The 22,600-nt window shown below is 36.2% G+C and overlaps 1 long non-coding RNA gene across 1 annotated transcript in view; it reads left to right on the plus strand.

The window, feature by feature from the left end:
* Nucleotides 1-22,600, plus strand: part of LOC140604558 (uncharacterized) — a 54,050-nt gene that overhangs the window by 23,352 nt on the left and 8,098 nt on the right. Inside the window, exons 2-3 of the long non-coding RNA XR_012007369.1 lie at nt 11,449-11,634; nt 12,180-13,078. This is a non-coding gene — a long non-coding RNA (uncharacterized lncRNA). The remainder of the gene's footprint in view (nt 1-11,448; nt 11,635-12,179; nt 13,079-22,600) is intronic.

The raw sequence follows: 22,600 nt of genomic DNA on the forward strand, positions 1-22,600 counted from the left end.
TCAACATCTGCTTAATGATCAAAACTCTTAATTAGGTACAGAAAAATGTACCTCAAAAACCAAGGGCATTAAAAAAACCAAAAACCAAAAAATAAAATAAAATAAAATAAAATAAAAAAGACATATATAATAATCCCACAACTAGTAACATACTATATGGTGAAAGGTTGAAAGATGTTCCTCTAAGAGTAGGTACAAGACAAAAGGTGCCCACTCTTGCCATTCAACAGAGTGCTGGAAGTCCTTGTCAGAATCATTAGGAAAGAAATAAATAAGGCACCAGAATTGGAAAGGAAGAAGTAAAAATTGTCTCTATTTGCAGATGGCCTGATTGTATATACAGAAAAATCCCAAAAATTCTATAAAAAAACTGTTGTAGGTCATCAAAAAATTTAGTAAAATTACAGGACAAAAAATTAACATACAAAACTCAGTCATGCTTTATATAGTAGGAAAAATTACCTGAATAAAGGTATAAAATATTCCATTTATAACAGAAAGAAAAACAATAAAATACTTAGAAATAACCTTAACCAAGGATGTTAAAGATCTTTAAAAAAACTACAAGACACATTTGGGGAATATAAAAATTAGTGAAAGGGAATAAAGGGGAAAGGAGAGAAAATGTGTGAAAATATCAGTGAGGGTGACAAAACATGAGAGACACCTAACTCTGGGAAATGACAAGGGGTAGTGGAAAGGGAGGTGGGCAGGGGGTTGGGGTGACTAGGTGATGGGCACTGAGGGGGGCACTTGGTGGGATGAGCATTGGGTGTTATGTTATATGTTGGCAAATTGAACTCCAATAAAATTAGAATGACCAGCAGAAAAAAAAACATAAAAAAAACAAAAACTACAAGACATTTATGAAAAAAAGATGCAAATAAAATGGAAAAGTACCCCATATTTGTGGATTGGAAAATTAAAATTATTAAAATGTCAATACTATCAAAAGCCATCATAGCTTCAATGCAATTTCTACCAAGGTTCCAAGGACTTTTTTTTAAACAGTGGTATAAAAGCAATTCTAAAATATCTATGAAACCACAAAACAACCAGAGTAAACAAAGCAATCCTAAGAAAGAATTTTTTAAAAAGTATTACACTTTGTGGTTTCAAGCTACACCACACAGCTATAGTAATCAAAATAGTATGGTTCTGGTATAAAAACAGATAAATAGATCAATGAAATTGGACCTAAAAGCCCAGGAATAAACCCAGACTTTTTTTTATTAGTATTTGACAAGAGATCCAAGAATACTCAATAGAGAAGAGATAATCTCTCAAAGTGTGGTTCTGGGAAAATTGTGTATTCAAATGTAAAAGAATGAAACTAAACCCCTATCTTACAGTCTCACAATAACTAACTCTAAATGGATTAAAGACTTAAATATAATACCTGAAACCATCATACAAGAAAACCTTGACTTGGATCTTGGCAATGATTTTTTTGGGTAGAAAAACCAAAGCACCAGTGACAAAATCAGACAAAAACAATTGGGGCTATGTTGGATAAAGCTCCTTCACATCAAAAGAAACAGTCAACAAAGTGAAAAAAAGAGCTTATAAAATAGGAAAAAATATTTCTGCACAATTTATGAAATAAGAGTTTAATGTCTAAATTATGCAACTCAATAACAAAACCCCCAATAATCTAATTAATAAAGGGGAAGAGCCCTGGTGATTTATCCAAAGACGACCTATAGATGCCCAACAACTACATGAAAAAAATGTTCAATATAAGTAGCCACTAGAGAAATTGAAATCAAAACCATGAGATATCACACTTCATGCCTATTAAAATGGCTAATATCTAGAAGAGATAACATACACAGGAGAGGATGTGGACAAAGGGAAATCTCATACTATTGCTAGGATTGTAAATGGGTATAGCCACTATGGAAAACACATGGAAGTTACTTTAAAAATTAAAAATCAAACTATCATATGATCTAGCAATTCCACTTCTGAGAATATATCCACAGGATATGAAAACACTAACCTGGAGGGGTAACTGCACCCTCATGTTCACTGCAGCATTATTTTTAATATCCAAGACATGGAAACAACCTATTGCCCATCAATCAATGGATGAACATATAAAGAATTTGTTTTTTTTTTCTTTTAAGATTTTATTTATTTATTTATGATAGACAGAGAGAGAGAGAGAGAGGCAGGCTCCATGCCGGGAACTCGATGCGGGACTCAATCCTGGGACTCCAGGATCACGCCCTGGGCCAAAGGCAGGCGCTAAACTGCTGAGCCACCCAGGGATCCCCAAGAATTTGTTGTTGCTGCATATGTGTGTGCATACTGGTGTGCGTGTGTGTGTGTATACTGAATATATAATGAAATATTCAGCCACATGAAATGAGAATATCTTGCCTTTTGCAACAGTATGGATGGAATTTTAGGACATTATGCAAAGTCAGACAGAAAAAGAGTACTATAAGATCTCACATATATGTGGAATCAAATGCAGAGTGGAACAACACAAAACTCAAAGCAAAAGGAATTATATTTGTGGTAACCAAAGACAGGATTTGGGGAGAAGGAGAATAGGAGAAAGGTGATCGAAATGTTTAAACTTCCAGTTACAACATATATAAGTACTAGGGATGTACTATACAGAATATAACTATAATTATTATAGATGCTGTATTATATGTATAAATATTGTTAAAAGAGTAACTCCTAAGAGCTCTCATCACAGGGTAAGATTTAATTTTTTTTTATTATATGTTTATGAGATGATGGATACTAACTAAACTCTTAGCAATAATTTTGTTTTACAATATATGTCAAGCCATTTTGCTGTACACCTTAAGCATGTACAGTGATGTATGTCAGTTCTATCTTAATAAGCCTAGAAAAAAATGCTCCTCGAGCTCATGCACCAAGAAAGAATGTCAATGTAGAGATAGAAGATGTAATAAAGTTCCATATAGAAGTCATTGATCTAAGAACACAATAACTGAACTGGAAAACAGAGGGTTCATCAGCAGATTAGAAGAAGTGAAAGAAACAGTCAGTGAACCTGATGACAAAGTGGTGGAACTCTTCCAATCAGAGAAGCAAAAAGAAAAATTTATAAAAAAGAGTAAAGAAAAATTAAGGGACTTATGTGACAATATCAAACATACTTACTTCCACATTTTTTGGGTCACAGAGGAAGACAAAAAAGGCAAGAAAAATTATTTGAAGAAATAATGGCTGAAACTTTCCTACCTTGGAACGAAAAGGGACATCTAAATCCAGGAAGCTGAAGGAGTTCAAAACTAAAACGATTTTTTCTAGGTATGCCTCTTAAGGCAAAGGAAATAAATGCAAAAATAAACCACTGGGACTACAGCAAAACAAAAAGATATTACACAGCAAAGGAAATAATGAAACTACAAGGCAACATACTGATAGAAGATATTTGCAAATGACATATTTGATAAAGTATTGGTTTCCAAAATATGTAAATAACTTCTACAACTCAACATCCAAAAAATTAATTTTAAAATTGGGCAGCAGACACGAAAAGACATATCTCCAATGAAGACATCCAGATGCCTACCACACACAGGAAAAAAAATGCCCTAAATCGTTCACCATCAGGGAAATGTAAATCAAAGCTACAATGAGGTATCATCTCACATCTATCAGGCTAGCTAAAATTAATAACATGAGAAACAAGTGCTGCCAGGATTTAGAGAGAAAAGAGTCCTCTTGCTCTGTTGGTGGGCATGCAAACTGGTGTATTTACTCTGGAAAACCACATGCAGTTTACTCAAATAGCTAAAAATGGAACTACCGTATGATCCAGTAATTGCACTACTGAGTATATATCCCCCAAATACAAAAAAAAAAAAAAAAAAACCCACAAATTCAAAGGGACAGATTCATCCCTATGTTTGTAGCAACATTGTCTAAAATAGCAAATTACAGAAGCAGCCCAAGTGCCCATTGACTGATGAATGGATGAGGAAGAGGTAAGTATATACATACAATGGAATATTACTCATCCATAAAAAAGAATGAAATTTTGCCATTTGCAATGATATGGTTGGAATTAAATGGTGTGATGCTGAAACATGCAGAGAAAGACAAATACCATATGATTTCACTTATATGTGGGATTTATGAAACAAAAGAGTAGAGGGAAAGAAAAGGGAAAGGCAAACCAAGAAACAAACTTAAATATAATTTTCTGATGGTTACCAAAGGGGTGGTGGGTTGGGGGATGAGTGAAATAGGTGACAGATATTAAGGAGGGCATTTATCATAACTACTATTAGATGATGCATGGAATTTTTGAATCACTATATTGTATACCTTAAATTAATAAGATAAAAACAATTTTAAAAAATCAAGATGAACCAAAGAGGCCTAAAACAGGACTCATTCTAATTCAAGTATCAAAATTAAAGAGGAGAGAATCTTAAAAGCAACAAGAGAAAAACAACTGTTATGCTCTAGGTAATCCTATAAGACAATAAGCAGATTTTTTAGCAGAAACATTATAGGCTAGAAGGGATGGGAGCATTATATTGAAAGTGCTGAAAGAAAAAAAATGCCAAAGAACAGTATCTACCCAGAAAAGTTGTTCTTCAGACTGTAAAGAGAAATAAGATTTTTCTAGAGAAGAAAACACTAAAAGAGGGGGCCGTTGGTGACTCAGTCAGCTAAGTGTCTGATTCTTGATTTTGGCTCAGGTCATATCTCAGGGTCCTGGAATCAAACACTGCATTGGGCTCCATGGACAGCAGGGGGTTTGCTTTTCTCATTTTTCCTCTCCCTCTCTCTCCCCCTGCTTACAACTCTGTGTTTCTCTAAAATACTAATTTTTTTTTTAATGAAACACTAAAAGAGGTCATTAGCACTAAACCAACTTTATAGGAACTGTTTGAGGGATTTCTCTAAGCTGGAATATAAAGATACTAATTATTTACAGGAAAACATGAAAATGTAAATCATGCTGTGAAAGGTAAACATATAGTAAAATTCAGAATAATTTCATGTTGTAAGGGTAATAAGGTAATCACTTATAAAAGCTAGTATGAAGTCGAAAGAGACTAAAGTAAAAATAATTGTAACTATACAAATCTATTAATGGATACATGATATATTCAGATGTAAGCTGTGAAGTAAGAACAAAATGTGGGAAGAGGGAGTAAAAATATAGAGCTCTAGAATGCATTGAAACTTGGGGCACCTGGGTGGCTCAGTTGGTTGAATGTCTGCCTTTGGCTCAAGTCATGATCTCAGGTTTGTGGGATGGAGCCCTGGGTTGGGCTTAATGCTCAGCAGAGTCTGCTGGAGATTCTCTTTCCTGTTCTGTCTGCCCCTCCACTCCCCCGACTTGTTTGCTCTCTCACAAATAAATAAATCTTAAAAATAAGATTTCAAATAAACAACTTAAGGTTGTACCACAAGGAACTAGAAAAAGAAGAGTGAACTAAGCCCAAAGTTATTAGACAGAAGTAAATTAAGATCAGAATGGACATAAATGAGAAAATACTAGAAGGACAACAGAAAAGGTCAATAAAACTAAGAGCTGGTTCTTTGAAAAAAAAAAAAAAGCTGTCAAATTTATTAAGCTTGCCTAGAAAAATAGGACTCAAAAATAAGAAGTAAAACAGGATTCATTCAAACACAAAAGATCCTAAGAGACTATCATGAACAACCATACTCCAACAAATTGGTTTCTAAAAACATGCAACCCACCAAAACTGACCTATGAAGAAATAGAAAACCTGAACAGACCTATTATAAGGACACTGAATCAATAAACTGCCTAACAAAGAAAAGCACTGGACCAAATGGTTTCACTAGCAAATTCTGTGACACATTTAAAGAAAAATTAATATAAATATTTCTCAAACTCTTCAAAAAATAGAAAAGGAGGGAATACTCCTAAACTCATTTAAAAGGCCAGCATTGCACCAATACCAAAACTAGACAAGGACACCACAAGAAAATAAATTGCAGGCCAATAGCCCTGATGAACATAGATTCAAAAACTCTCAACAAAATATTACCAAACTAAATACAAAAAATATGTTAAAATGATCATACACCATGATCAAGTGGGATTTTTTCAAAGGAAGAAAGAATGGTTCAACATCTGCAAATCAATATGTGATACACATGAACAAAATGAAGGATAAAATTATAATAATTTCCCTAGAAATGACACAGAAGCAGTTGACAAAATTCAAAATTTATAATAAAAAAATCTCACCGAAGTGAGTAAAGAGAGAAGGTATTTCAATGTAATGATGATCATATGTAATGAGCCTACAGCTATCATCATACTCACTAAAAATTTGAAAATCTTCCTTTAAGATAAAGAAAAAGACAATGATGCCCATTTGTACTCATTTTATTCAATATAGTAATAGAAATCCTAGCCACAGTGATGAGGCAAGAAAAACAGGTAAAAGACATCCACTCGGAAAATAAGTAAAACTCTCACTATTTGCAGATGGCCTAGTATCATAAAAAACTAAAGACTTCACCAGGAAAAAAATGTTAGAATTCCTCTAGGAAAAGCTGTTAGAACTCCTCAGTGAAGTTACCGGACACAAAATCAATATATACAAATCTGTTGCATTTTTACACACTAATAACAAACTATCAGAAAGAGAAATTTTTTAAAGTCCCATTTATGATTGCATTGAAAAGAAGAAGATACCCACGAATAATCTGAAGGAGGTTAAAGACCTATACTCAAAACTATGACAATAATGAAAACACTTGAAGTCACAAATAAATGGGAAGATAATCTGTGCTCATGGACTGGAAAAATATTGTTAAAATGTTCATATGACCCAAAGCAATCTACAGATTCAATGCAGTCCCCCCAAAATGGCATTTTTTTTCTCCAGAAAAAGAAAAAAATCTTAAAACTTATATGGAATCACAAAAGACTTCCAATAGCCAAAGCAATCTTGGGAAGAGCAAAGCCAGAGGCATTATGTTCCCTGATATCAAGCTACAATAAATCTGTACTAATAAAAAATATGCTTTTGGCATAAAAACAGACAAAAATCCATAGAGCAGAATACAGAGCCCATAAATAAACCCACACACACATATGGCCAATTGATTTATGACAAAGGAGCCAAAAATATACAAGGGGAAAGGACAGTTTTTCTTTTCCAATAAATAGCAGTGAGAAACCTGGACAGCCACACACAAAAGAATGAAACTGGACCAGGATTTTACACATACACGTGCAAAAATTAACTCAAAATGGATTAAAGATTTGATCTTAAAGTAAAACTCTTCAAAGACAATGTAGTGGATATGCTCTTTGACATCAATCTTGGGAATAACTTTTTTTTGGATTTGACACCAAAAGCAAATACAACAAAAACAAATGAGACTGCGTTGAAATAAAATGCATCTGCACAGAAAAGGAAACCAATAAAATGAAAAGGCAACCCACTGAATGAGAGAAGATATTTGCAAATGATCCACCTGATAAAGAATATCTAAAATATACAAAGAACTGTACAGCAACAAAAAGTAAATATCCAATTAACGAACGGGCAGAGGCCCTCAACAGACATTTTTCCAAAGAAAACACACCAATGGCCAACAGATACATGAAAAGATGCTCAACATTACTAATCAAAATGGAAATGAAAATCAAAACCACAGTGATGTATCACGGTACGCTTGTCAAATAGCTAAAATAAAAAAGAGAAGAAGTAACTAGTGTTGGCAAGGGTACGGAGAAAAAGGAAACGTCATGCACTGTGGGTGGGAATACAAACTGGTGCAGCCACTGTGGAAAAGAGTATGGAAGTTCCTTAAAAACTAAAAATAAGAATATCATATAATTTAATCATTCTACTACCAGGTTTTTACTAGGTATTTACCCAAAGGAGAAGAAAACACTATTTTTAAAAAATTTTTTAAAGATTTTATTTATTAGAGAGAGAGCACATGAGCAAACATAAGCAAGAGGGAGGTACGGAGGGGGAGGGAGAAGCAGACTCCCCACTAAACAGGAGCCTGACCCAGGGCTCAATCCTAGGAGCCCAAAATCATGACCTGAGCCCAAGGCAAATGCTTAACCAACAGTACTACCCAAGTGCTCCCAAAAATACTAATTTTAGATGATATATACACCTGTGGGGAGCACAGCATAACCTAGGACATGGGATGGTGTACAGGCGCGGAATCACCATGGTGTAGGCCTAAAACTAATGAAACATTGCGTGCCAATCATATTGAAGCACTCACATGCACACGCACATGCACACACACCCTGTTAGAATGGCTGCTACAAAAAAGACCAGACGCAACAAGTGTTGTTAAGGAGGTGGAGCAAAAGAACACTTTCATGCTGTCGGTAGGAATGTAATTTGGTACAGTCACTACGGAAAATAGTATGAAGTTTCCTCAAAAAAATTAAAAATAGAACTACCAAACAATCCAGTGATTTCACTTCTGGGTGTTTCTGTCAAGAGTACGAAACCTCTACCTTGGAAGGATGTACGCACCTCCATGTCCATGGCAGCATTGTTTACAAGAGCCAACGTGTGGCAGCAACCTCACTGACCTCAAGGTTTCAACGAACCTCAACCAATGAGATAAAGATGTGGTGTGCGTGCACACGATGGGATGGTGTTCAGCCATAAAAGAAGGAAATCCTGCCTTTGTGAGAGTGTGAGTTTAACTTGAAGGTGAAAACAGTAACCAAAGGGTTAATGGCATTAAGAAGTCCAGCTGCAACTTTTTACCCGGACTTTTTAGTTTGCCTTTAAATTTCCCTAACTCTCCTATTGGGGGAGGCAGATTTGAGGCTTGCTCTCCCTTCTCATTTAGCCGCCTCTCAAACTCTTTCCTTGATGCATACTCCATGCCTCGGTGATTGGCCTTGTTGCCTGTCAGGCAGAGGAGCCGGGTTTTGCCTACAAATTTGGAAAGCTGGGCAAGACATCTTTGCTTGTGGTTTGTTAGACCCAGTAACAGTCCCATGATGGGTCTAAACAATGGTCCTGGCTCTTTGTTCTCGGGACCGTCTCTCAGGCCCGACACCGACTGAGCGCTGGGGATCTTCAGAACGTAATATAACTCTTGCAGCGAGAAAATGGTTTTTGGTTTTGTTTTGAACAGATGTCTCTTAGTGAGCACTTTGTGTGTGAGAGCATGTGAGGTGGTTTTTTTTGTTTTTTTGTTTTTTTGTTTTTTGTTTTTTGTTTTTCCTCCTCTTTGTCTGGTTTGGATCTCTTGGCTTTCTTTTTCATCTGATTGGAAAAGGAGTGACCAAGGAATCTATTTGATACAGTCACAGTGAAGTCCTGACTTTTGGAGAAGAACTAATGCTCACAGAGGTACTCTGGGCTTCACTGGGTTTGTTTATTGCTTCAGTTTTTGGTATCTTTGGATAAAGCTGGTTGTGCTCTGACTGGAAAATGGGAAATGATAATTTAGTCCCTAAATGCAGCCCTTTGATCTATATTCTCCAAAATTGAATAGTTATGAATTTATGAAAAGGAAAAAAATTTTCTGACTCTGCTTGGCCATAGTAGTCATTAGGCTTGAGAGAAAAATGACTAATGGATCCATAAGTTATATAATACCATTTTAAGATTGTTTGTATCTTGTTTGTGTATCTGTACACATAGGTTGATCGATTGATGTCCATGTATGTTTTAAATGTGAGATGTTTTCTTGGTCTTTGCATGGTATTCCTAAAATTGGTGAAAGAACTCTGGCTGGTTTAAAGGCAAATGCTTGTGAGAAATGGCCCTCCTGAAACTCAAAAACTAACCCAAACATTTTTCAAGGTCATTTGATCTGGAAAAATATTTGATATGAAAGCTAATTTAAAGTTGTTGGATTTATTAAAATGGACATGTCTTTAAAGTTACCTGCGTTCTGAGAGGTACGTTTACATTATCTCTGTTGCAAAATTTGTCAGGAAAGAGAAAGCACATAGTATGTCCTTCTATCACCAGTTTTTTCTTTATATTTGATTCTATTTTGTTTGTTCACTTGTTTTTAGAGGAAAACATTAGAATTTTAATAAATGTAATTAAGACTAATAGAGACAAGTCTGTATGCAAGGAAACAGACTGGTTATTCAAAGGTGGAAAACTTCAGACAAAATCTGTATATAAAGAAGAAAATAGTAAAAGGTTTGTGAAAGGGAATCTCTGGAAAGAAATTTTATGCATAGATAAGAATAAGATTTTTGAGATGAGTATGTGAAAAAGTTTATTAGAAAGTGATCAACAGGGGATCCCTGGGTGGCGCAGCGGTTTGGCGCCTGCCTTTGGCCCAGGGCGCGATCCTGGAGACCCGGGATCGAATCCCACGTCGGGCTCCCGGTGCATGGAGCCTGCTTCTCCCTCTGCCTGTGTCTCTGCCTCTCTCTCTCTCTCTCTGTGACTATCATAAAAAAAAAAAAAAAGTGATCAACATTTGGCAAAAGAAGAAAAGTGAGAGAACAAGATCACACAGAAGTTGAGCAATGATACATCAACAGATGCCTTAGCTGATTCTCAAAGGAATTACAAAAGTTGGATTACCCTCCAGAATCATCTAAATTGGGGCAAAGGGGCTGCACTTTATACTCTCATATTGAACAGTCATTGGATGTGACCACCTGAGAAGAGGGAGTGACCTTGGTAAGGCAGCTGTCTGCACTGAGCAATATATATATTGACATGGGAGACAATGGAGGAAGAGAGAGACTGCATAAAATTTTTAAAAAAATCATCCTGTTGCATTAAATTACTTTTAAAGCAGAAGTGCACCAGTAGAGGATTGGAATTTATTTTTCTGTTAAAATGAGATTCTTCTTAGATAATTTATCCATGTTTTGTCTTTATTAGATCTTTGATTATTTGAGAAAGTTGTTTATTTGGTACATAAAATTACATGGGAAGCGTAGTCAAGTAAGGGATAATAAACCTTAAGTAATATTGTATGGATGAATGCTCTCTCCCCAAAATTATATAAAATTCCTGAGGTTTTGATATGTCCTGGTATAAAGTCATCAATTGTAATTCTAATTATTGAAGGGTTGTATGCCACAGAGTTTTCTTGACAAGTACATTATAATGATAAATACAGGTTTCTGGTAACTTTAAGACCACAAAAATGAACTAAGAATTTCTAGAACTAATAAAAAAAAACTACATTCAAACAGAACAATATTATAGGGGGTTGAATAAAGTTGAAGAGAATTATATTTTTTATGACTCCTATTTGAAATGTGGCTGATTCTCTAATATCTGCTCTTCCCGTTTTAAGGAAAATTTCTCTTAAGCTATCTCTAACTTAAAAAATTTGGCAAAAAACCCCCAACAAAACAGATTTATCTTTTTCTCCCTACCTAATCACTCCAGAATTCTAACTCAAAGTGATTATTTTCTTTTCTTTTCAAGGCAATGTATTTATTTGCATAAGTTGAGTAAGATTCTGTTCTTTTTATGACAGGACACAATTGGAAATATTGATTATATTACCAAGGCTTCGACTGAAATGCCATATTTGAGAGACATGCGTAGAATCAGAGATGACCACACCCCCTTAAGGAAATAGGGTTGACTTCATGGAGACAATGCAAGCCCTTGGAAAAATAAGCCTAGTACCTTGTTTCAATGTTCCCAGCAACCTTACCAGGTGAGTAAAAAAAAGGCCACTTCTTGTCAGGTTCAGGAAACTTCGAGAATTTTGGAAACCTTGACAAGAGAGGAATTCACCCATCTGTAGGTAGTGGAGGTGAAGTCTGATGGCAAGTATTTGGCTTGGCTTCTTAGGCTTTGAAAGTTCTATCTGAAATTCTTTATAAAAAGTTCTAGCAATACAGATTAAAAAAGATTAGGTCAAATTTGTTGAAAATCACTTATTTTACTAACAAATTAGTCTTAATTTGCCTATCTTTGGAAATGAAGGTGATTTTGGAGAGAAATTATGTTTCAGTAGCACACCTTTGTGGATGTTAGGTTCTAATTCTGATTAACTTTGAGTGTTTGTTGTTTACCTAGAATACTGGACTGGATCCTAAAAGTCTTCTGATTTCCTCAAACAGAACTAAAATTGCACTTGTTTTCCTGAAGCTAGACAACTTGAGGAAAACATCACAAAAAATTGCCACAGCAGCCCATGTTTGCCTGTTACCATATGGGCCACTCAGAATCATCACCAGAACACATTTTTTTTTCCAGGAAAATCCAGACCTTGAGATGTTTGCAGACCAGAGCAGTTGTATGGATTAAGGTCAATGAAGAGCTGGATACAGTGGTGACCTATCAGCTATTGTCTACTGCCAAGGACACCATAAAATGAACAGAGTGAGCCCAAGAGAATAATAAGGCAGCTCAAGCCACCAAGCTGGCAGCCCATACAGTCTTCAAAACCCAGTATAATGGCTTTAGTACCAGACACTAACAAGAACTAAAGAATGGGGAATGAGATACCATGCTGGCACTAAAGCCAGCTTAAAATATAATTCACAAAAGGTAATCCTTATTCCAGAACATCTTCTGGAAAAAATAAGTAGCCATATTTATCAAAGCACCTATTAAAATTAAGATGCCACATTTCAAAGGATTCAGAAATAGATCGTGGATCCCAATCTTCAGAGACTGTTGTAAAGATAGTCCAAAATATGACATTTGTGCTAAAAAATAATCCTAAAATGGGGGGCTTCCATCAGTTCTCAAAGGTATACAACTTAGAGACACCAAATCTGGAAAAGACTGGTAGGTAGATTTTATCATGATTCCAAAAAAGCAAGTTGATGCACCCCACAGATGTGCCCTCATACTGCCTGAATCCTAGAGACTTGATGTTATCAAAGACCTGGAAGAGCAAGCACCCAGAGGTCCAACTCCAACCTCCTTGGACAGAACCTTATGAGGTGTTACTGACCACACATTCTTCAGTGAAACTAAAGGGAATTGAGCTGTGGATTTAACACACTCTAATTAAAATGGTTCTATGAGAATCCACAGGTCCCATACACACTGCTTGCAAGGAGAACATGGAAGGAAACCCTGCTTGGACCAACTAGCCTCTGACATACCTGAAACTACTATTTAGGAGAGCTGGTCGGAAGAAATCAGTAAGTCTCAAAAGTATTGATCCTTGTGAATTAACAGGAGTGCTATGTGCAATCCCAGGTTATATTTTTGTTTGTGGGTTTAAATATTTCCCTTGGTAATATAAATATTTAAACAGCTGGAGCATGATAAAAAGATTTAGACTCTTTGGCCAAGTAGTTTGAGATAATAGAATTATTTTAGATTATAGTTTGGCAGAACAAGGAGTTGTTTGTGCAGTAGCTAATTCGTCGTACTACAAGCTATTTAGTTACAACAAATCTACCCTAAGGCCCTAGATTCAGATCTAGAACTAGTTTTCAGGATACCTTAAGGAATTAGGTTTTAGTATTCAAATGTGAAATGTCCATATTCTTAATTCTCTCTTGCTATTAGTCATAAAATATAGAATGTTGTAGAAGAACTATTAACCAAATAACAAAAATGTTGGTAATACAGAATGTTGGGTCTCAACCTAGAACTAAAGAATATTTCTAAATGGGTATATTCCTCTAAACTCAATCTTTACCCCATTTCAGCAAGAAATTAGAGCCATCATTGTCCCAGGTCCCTCAAGAATGAGGAATGATCAAAGATAGAAAGGATTGAAACTGGTAAATCAAAGCATTAATGGGGCTGATAAGAACAACTACAACTTTCCACCCAAACCCCTTTTTGATTAAATTTCTCTGACTCCCCTCCTTCAAAAGAGGGATTATAGACCTACTCTCCTATCTTTTCATTTAGCTGCCTCTAAAATAAACCCTTTTGTTGCTGCATAGTCTTAAGTTTCATTGATTAGCTTTAATCTATGTCCAGCAAATGAACTTGGGCTTTGTTACAAGGGCATCGTACTAAATGAAGTCAGTAAGACAGGGAAAGACAAATATCATATAACCTTACTTATATGTGGAATGTAAAAAGCAAAAACAAAAACACTCAACTCTTAGATGTAGAAAACAAATTAGTGGTTGCCATAAGCATGAGTTGGGGAGTGGTGAAATTGGTGAAGGAGATCAAAAGTTACAAACTTCCAGTATAAAGTAAATAAGCCATAGGGATATAATGTATAGCATAGTGATTGCAGCTTACAGTACTGTTTTCGTATAATTGAAAGCCCCTGAAGGAGTAGATTCTATAACTTATCACAAGAAGAAATTTTGAAACGTGTGGTGCCAAATGTTAATTATTATTGTGGTCTTTTCACAATATATATGAATATATAATCATTATGTTTTACACCTGAAACTAATAATATATGTCAATTATATCTCAATAAAAATGATAGCAATATTGTAAAAGCAAGAGTGAAGGACATTTCATTGCCAACTTTCCCCAAGCTTCTCTGGCAAAATAGGGGCATGAATACATTTTAACTAGAAGAACCGTGTAAAAAAAGCTGAGCATCTCACAGGAGTAATTCATGTTGGTGGCATGTAAAGTCTCTGAACTCCTTTCAGGGCCACAACAAACTTACAGCTACATATGGAGTATTTTTCCTTTAAAAAGGATCTAATAACTGGATGAAAAATGCCTCTACAACTAAAGACAAAGATGCATCAAGGAGAGTAGGAGAATCAAAGATACAGCCTTGGGCAGCCTGGGTGGCTCAGCGGTTTAGTCCTGCCTTCAGCCCAGGGCCTGATCCTGGGGCTCCAGGATCGAGTCCCACATCGGGCTCCCTGCATGGAGCCTGCTTCTCCCTCTGCCTGTGTCTCTGCCTCTCTCTCTCTCTCTCTCTCTCATGAATAAATAAGTAAAATCTTAAAAAATAAAATACAGCCTTATACCAACCCCCAGCCCAGACATAGTGACCCCACCACAATCAGTAGGAATGCCCCACATATGGAACACTATTTCAAGGGATTGTGCCCCATTATCGGGCACCCCCATCCTGGTGGCCAGTACCAAAAATACAAGCCCCTAATATATCTGGTTTTGGAAATTAATGGGGATTTAAGACCAGAAGACTCATAGAATCATAAGGAATGGACACCCTGCTCGAAAAAGGCTTATACGCAAATGTACTTGGCCTGAGATCCAGTACAAAAAGCAACAAATTGAAACATGCCTAGACCATAAGTGAGGGAAACCTATTAATTTTCAAGTAGCTGCATGAGATGCAGGAATCTACAGGGATTTTATCCAGGGGCAGAAGCAATCTCATGCTCATTGGCTGGTGATGGAGCTGACAGAGACCATTTTTTATGTCTCTCTCTAGCCTGCTAGCACAAGCAAGTTGGTAGAACTACCCCATGCCCTAACCACCCTATGCAGGACCACAAGAGTCAGTTGAGTGCCCCAAGCCACAGCCTGCATGCATAATGGATGAATAGCAACGGGGTCAGACAAGTGGCAGGAGCCCTGAAATCCCTAGGCAGCAGGCATACAAGCCCACGGATGGATGCCCATAGAGTGGCTGGCTCTTATAGGAAGGGAAGATTGCATTTCTGGGCTGCTCAGAACAGCTCCTGCACAAGATAGCCCCCTCAAAATTGAGGGTGATAGCAATTTCTTCCAATACACATGGAGAAGTTCAGAGATCCAGGCAAAATGTAGAGACGGAGGAATGTTTTCCAATCCAAATAATAAGGCAAATCCCCAGAAAAAGACCTTAAAAGGATATAAGCAACATATCCGAAAAGAGTTCATAGTAATGGTCATAAAGATGTTCACCAAACTCAGGAGAAAAATGAATGAACACAAACTTCCAAGAGACAGGAAATGTGAGAAGTACCAAACAGAATATATACCTAAATTGAGAAGACTAGAGCAGTTCAATAGCTGCATAGATAAAATAGAAGCATGAGTCAGTGAGCTGGAAGACAAAGCAATAGAAGAAATCCAGATAGAATGGCAGAATGAAAAAGAATTGGAAAAGTGACAATACCTTAGGGACATCCAGGACAATGTTCAGTGGAATAATATTCACATTATAGGGGTCCCAGAAGGAAAGAGAGAAAGGGCCAGAAAATTTTAAGTAATGATGGTGGAAAACTTCCGTAATCTGGGGAAAGATAAAGACATAAAGGTCTGGGAGACTTCTAGGAGAGATAAATGAATAGGAAACAACTAAGTTCACTTCATCCCATGGATACAACTATATAACATCCACATTCTGGCTGTAAATAACCGAGAAAATTACCTGCAGACTGAAGAACAGAATCTCCACAGCTAAATGTAAAGAAGGGACCACATTGAAGAGGCTAGGAAGGGCAGGGACATGGTTGGAAGCTAAATGGACCCATGGGACAGTTTACAGGAAGGAGAAATGCCATGGGCACATGAAAATGAGAGGACCAGGCCCTCACACCAAGCACCCCAGATATTAGCCTTCCTGAAAACCAAAGGGACATGATTCTTTGAGCTCTTCAAGTCCACAGGGCTTACCACCTGGAACTTTAAAAATCAGAAGGCCCAATGGGAATCAATAGGAAACCAAGTCCCTGCCCCTAAAGAGACAACACAACAAAGAGCTCCATGAAGTTACCTGCATAAAAGCAGTGGTTGAAAAATGCCTACAGTATATGGGAAGATTTGTTGACTAATCTCAGAACATGTGCTGAAGGGCAGGGATCACTGGGAGACCTCCTGGGATAAACGAGTGGACAGCACCATTTCCCTCTCCTGTCACCCAGCAGAGACATGGGAAACCTGCAGGGACCAGCACAGTGCCAACACTGACTAACTGCTAATGGTTCACTTTGCCCTGCATTCTTCTGTGGACACAACTACTCTGGCCAGGCCTCTAGCTCCAGGTCCCCTCCCACAGCAGACCCATGCAAACATTTCTACCACCCTGTACCCCACTCTGGTGTTCTGCAAACATGCCCCTCTAATATGTCCTTGTCTGGAGCCCTTCCAAAGAGGTGTCACAAGACTAGCACTGTGCAAGCAGCCCTGACAGAGACTTGTGCCACTCCAAAGGGACTCCTGTCCCAAGGATAAGGGAAGATAATCACATATACATACCACCCACACAGCAGCAGGCAAGGGGAGAGAGTTGGTCTAATTATATTCTTCACTAACCAATGAAAGCTTCTCAGGGGACAACACAGGTAAAGTACCCTGCAGTTTGGTGCTATTCCATCTCTGTCAAATGCCTGGTCTGACTCAACTCAAGCCCATGGTGGCCCTAGACTGACCCACTAACACAATATAGGCACCAAACCCTGTCCACCAAACACAAAGAGAGCCACTGCAGAAAACTGGGATGAAGGGAAAAGTGGCCCAACCATAACAGTAGGGCAAGTGCAAACCCCATAAGAACACCTCTGAAGCACCAGGTTGTGGTGAACAGGGGACACTGCATTACAGGACACTATAGGACTTCTTCATAAAACCACTACCTTCAAGAGAAGGAGACATAGGTGATTTTCCTAACACATAGAAACAGACACAGAGTTATACAAAGTGAGGAGACCAAGGAATATTTCCCAAATGAAGGAACAGAAATTTACAGAAAGAGGGCTAAACAAAACAGAGATAAGTAAAATACATGATAGAGAATTTGAAATAATGGTCATAAATATACTCACTGGACTTGAGAAAAGAATGGAGGGCCCCAGTGAGATCTTCAGCAAAGAGAGAACATAAAAAAGAACCAGAGATAAATAACTGAAATTGAAAACACACTACATGGAATTAATAGTAGACTATAGAAAGGATCAGGGACCTGGAAGACAGAGTAATAGAAAGCAATCAATCTGAATAGTAGAAAGAAAAAAAATACGTTAAAAAATTAAAATAGGGCAGCCCGGGTGGTTCAGCGGTTTAGTGCCACCTTCAGCCCAGGTCCTGATCCTGGAGATCTGGGATCAAGTCCCACGTCGGGCTCCCTGCATGGAGCCTGCTTCTCCCTCTGCTTGTGTCTCTGCCCTCCCCCCTCTTTCTCTGTCTCTCATAAATAAATAAAATCTTTAAAAAATAAATAAAATAAAACAAATAATTAAAATAGAGGAAACTCAGCAACACCACCGAGTATAGTAGAATATGCATAATAGGTATCCTAGAAAGAGAAGAGGGAAAAGGGAGCATAAAAGTTTATTTTAAGAAATAATAGCTGAATACTTCCCAAATCTGGAGAAGGAAACAGAAATCCATATCCAGGGGGCACAGAAAGCCCCAAACTCATTCCCAGAAAGTTCACACCAAGACACAGTCATTAAAATAGCAAAAAGTAGTGACAAAGAAAAATTTTAAAACAGCAAAGGAAAGCAGTTACATACAAGGGAAACCCCATAAGATGATCAGCTGATTTCTCAACAGAAACTGCAGGCAAGAGAAGATATCTTGAAATTATTTCAATTATATTGAAAGTGCTGAAAGATAAAAAAAACCTGCAGCAAAGAATATTCTATCCAGCAAGGCTATCATGCAGAATAGAAAGAGAGATAGTTTCCCAGGTAACAAAAGTTAAAGGATTTCATGACCACTAAGACAGCACTATGATATATGTTAAAGGGTACCCTTTGAGCAGAAAGGAAAGATCATTAGCAGGAATAAGAAAAGTAGGAAGCACAGAAAAAGTAAGATTGAGTATATCTATAAAAATCCGTCAAGGGATTCACAAAATAAAAGGATGTAAAATATGAAACAAGATACCTAAACATTGTGGGGAAGGGAGTAAAGAAGGGGTTCAAACTTAAGCCACCATCAATTCAATATAGACTGCTATATGCATAAGATATTACTTACAAACCTAATGGTAACCACAAATCAAAAACTGGTAGTAGATATGCAAAAAGTAAAGAGAAAGGAACCCAAGTACACCATTAAAGAAAGCCAGCAAATCATGAAAGAGAGCAAGGGAAGAAAGTAACAGAGAAGAACTAAAACAAAACAAAAAACCTTGAAACAAGTAAAGTGGCAGTAACTACATATCAATAATTACTTTGACTGTAAATGGACTAAATGCTCCAATCCAAAAACATAGGGTGGTGAATGGATAAAAAAGACTCATTTATGCTGTCTACAAGAAACTTATTTCAGACCTGAAGACACATGCAGATTCAGAGTGAAGGGATGGAAAAGTATTTATCATGCAAATGGAAGTTAAAAGTAAGTCAGGGTAGCAATACTTATATGGGATAAAATAGACTTTAAAACAAAGACTGTAATAAGAGACAAGGACACTACATAATCAAAAAAAAGGATAAGCCAACAAGAAGATATAGAAATTGTAAATACTTATGCATCCAACACGGAAGCATCCAAATACATACAGCAGCTCAAAATAAATATAAAAATATTCAAGAGTAATACACTGATAGTAGGGGATTTAGAACCCCACTTGCATCAATGGGTAGATAATCCAAAAAGAAAAAGAAGAAACAGTGGCTTGGGATGACACATTATAAACAGACTTGTTTATAATATCCCATCCTAAAGCAGAACACACATTATTTTCAAGTGCACATTATTCTTTAGAAGAGATATTCTTTAGAAGAATATTCTTTAGAAGAGATCACTTAATCAGCCATAAAACAGTCACAATAAATTTAGAAAGAATTAAGTCATATCATGTATCTTTTCTGACAACAACACTGAAACTAGAAATCAACCTGGAAAGAACACAAATACATAAAGTTTAAATAACATGGTGCTAAACAATGAATGGGTCAATCAAGAAATCAGAGGAAATCCAAAAATACACAGACAATTGAAAATGAAAACACAAAGGTCAAAAATCTTTTAGATGCAGCAAAAGTGGTGTAATATGAAAGATTATAGCAATATAGACCTACATTAAAGGCAAGAAAAATCTCAAGTAAACAACTTAACCTTGCACCTAAAGGAGTTTGAAAAAAGAACAAAACCCCAAAACAACAAAAGGAAGGAAATAATAAAGATCAGATCAGCAATAAATCAAAGAGAAACTAAAAAGAAAAAACAGCCATCCAAACAAAGCAGATCAATTACACCAGGAGCTAGTTCTTTGAAAAGATCAACAATACTTTAAAACTTTAGCCTGACTCATAAGAAAAAAAGCAAGTAAGCAAAAATGAGGACACACACACACACAAATCAGAAATGAAAAGATCAATACCACAGATATAGATTATGAAAAGAATGTTATGAAATTTGACAACATAGAAGAAATGGATAAATTCTTAGAAATATAATCTCTCAAAACTGAATCAGGAAGAAATAGAAAATTTGAACAGACTGATTGCCAGCAATGAAATTGAATTAGTAATCAAAACAACAAAAAAACAAAAACCAACAACAACGACAACAAAAAAATAACTCCCAACAGACTAAAGTACAGGACCAGACAGCTTCACAAAAGAATTCTATCAAATATTTAAAGAAGATTTAATACTTTTTTTGCGGACTATTGCAATAACTAGAAGAGGAAGGAAAGCTTTCAATTCATCCTATGAGACCAGCATTACCTCATACTACAACCAGAAAAAGACAATACAAAAAACGAGAACCACAGGTCAGTATCTCTGATGAACATAGACACAAAAATCCTCAACAAAACAGTACCAAACCATTTCCAACAATACATTAAAAACAAAACAAAACAAAACAAAACAAAAAACATTCACTCTAATCAGATAGGATTTATTCCTGGGATGCTAGGATAGTTCACTATCTCCAAGTCAATCAATATGATACAACAAGGTAAGGAATATGATTATTTTAAATAGATGCAAAAAAAGCACTTAAAGTACAACATCCACTCATGATTAAAAAAAAAAAAACCCTCAACAAAAGTAGATTTAGAGGGAACATACTTAACATAAGAGCATATGTGAAAAAAACCCACAACTAAGATCATCCTGAATGGTCAAAAACTCAGCAATTTCCCAAAGATCAAGAACCTTAGGAGCATGTCCATTCTCACTGCTTTTATTCAACATAGTACTGGAAGTCCTAGCTCAGCAATCAGACAACAAAAAGAAATTAAAGCATCCCAATAAGGAAGAAGTAAAACTTGTTCATTATTTGCAGATGATGCAATATTATATATAGAAAATCCTAAAGACTCCAGCAAAAAAAAAAAAACTATTAGACTTGATAAATGAATTCGTAAGGTTACAGGATACAAAATCGATATACAGAAATCTGTTGCATTTCTGTACACTAATAATGAAGCAGCATAAAGTGAAATTGAGAAAATAATCTCTTTTGCAGTAGCACCAAAGAGAATAAAATGTCTAGGAATAAATATAACCAAAGAGGCAAAAGACCTGTACCCTGAAAGCTATAAAACACTGGCGAAAAAAAATTGAAGATGACACAAAGAAATGGAAAGGCATTCTATGCTCATTGATTAGAAGAATATTGTTAAAATGTCCATACTACACAAAACAGTCTACACATTTCATGAAATCCCTATCAAAATACCAACAGCGCTTTTCACAGACTTAGAACAAATAATCCTAAAATGCGTGTGGAACCACAAAAGACCTTGAACAGCCAAAGCAATCTTGAAAAAGAACACATCTGGAGGTTTCACAATTCCAGATTTCAAGATATACTGCATAGCTGTAGTAATCAAAACACTATAGCACTGGCACAAAAACAGACATATGGATCCATGGAACAGAATACAGAGCCCAGAAATAAACCCACAATTATATATGGTCAATTAATCGTTGACAAAAGAGGAAAGAATATGCAATGGGAAAAAGTCTCTTAACAAACGGTGTTGGGAAAAATAGACAACTACATGCAAAAGAATGGAACCGGACCACTTTCTCACATCACACACAAAAACAAACTCAAAATGGATGAAAGATCCTAATGTGAGACCTGAAACCATAAAACTCCTAGAAGAGAGCCCAGGCAGTAATTTTTCTGACATAGGTCACAGTAACATTTTTCTAGATAGGTCTCCTGAAGCAAGGGGAGCAAAAACAAAAATAATTTTTATTTCTGCAGAATGCCCCTTGCAATATGCCAGTTTATTGTTGGATACAACATTCTTCATTGGTAAGAGTCCTATGAATAAAATAAATATGAAGATAAAGCTTTATCCCTTACTGTTATGAATATATCATAGCTATAACTAATCTCCATAGAGAAAGGTATTAAAACAATGTTTTATTAAGTGTTTATCTTCAACACCAGATACCCATCTAAATTTGTAATTACTATTTATAAATGAAAGTAATTATAAATTACTTTCAAATACTCTCCAGAATACGCTTTTAAGTATTTCAGTGAAGTAACTTCTTGAGTATTGTTTTAATCACTACAAAACACTGACAACTGTGAGTCTCCATGAGCCTGTGGTACCAATAAGAACCTGTAGGTTTGTATCAAATAAAGGTATATTCACTAAGGCCCTGGTAAACAAAATTAAAAATGTCAATTTAAGTCAATAAAAATCTCCCAGCATGGAAAAAATTTCAATTTCTAATGAAAAAAAACAAAAAAACAAAAACCACACATTAGACCAGCTGAACTTTATACAGAAGATTCCATCCAAAAACTACACAATAAATATTCTTTTCAAGTGCACATGAAATATTCTCCAGAATAGATCATGTATTAGGTCACAAAGCAAGTATCAATAAATTTAAGAAGAC

The sequence above is a fragment of the Canis lupus genome, chromosome 15 (assembly GCF_048164855.1).
Source record: "Canis lupus baileyi chromosome 15, mCanLup2.hap1, whole genome shotgun sequence".
NCBI lineage: Eukaryota > Metazoa > Chordata > Mammalia > Carnivora > Canidae > Canis > Canis lupus.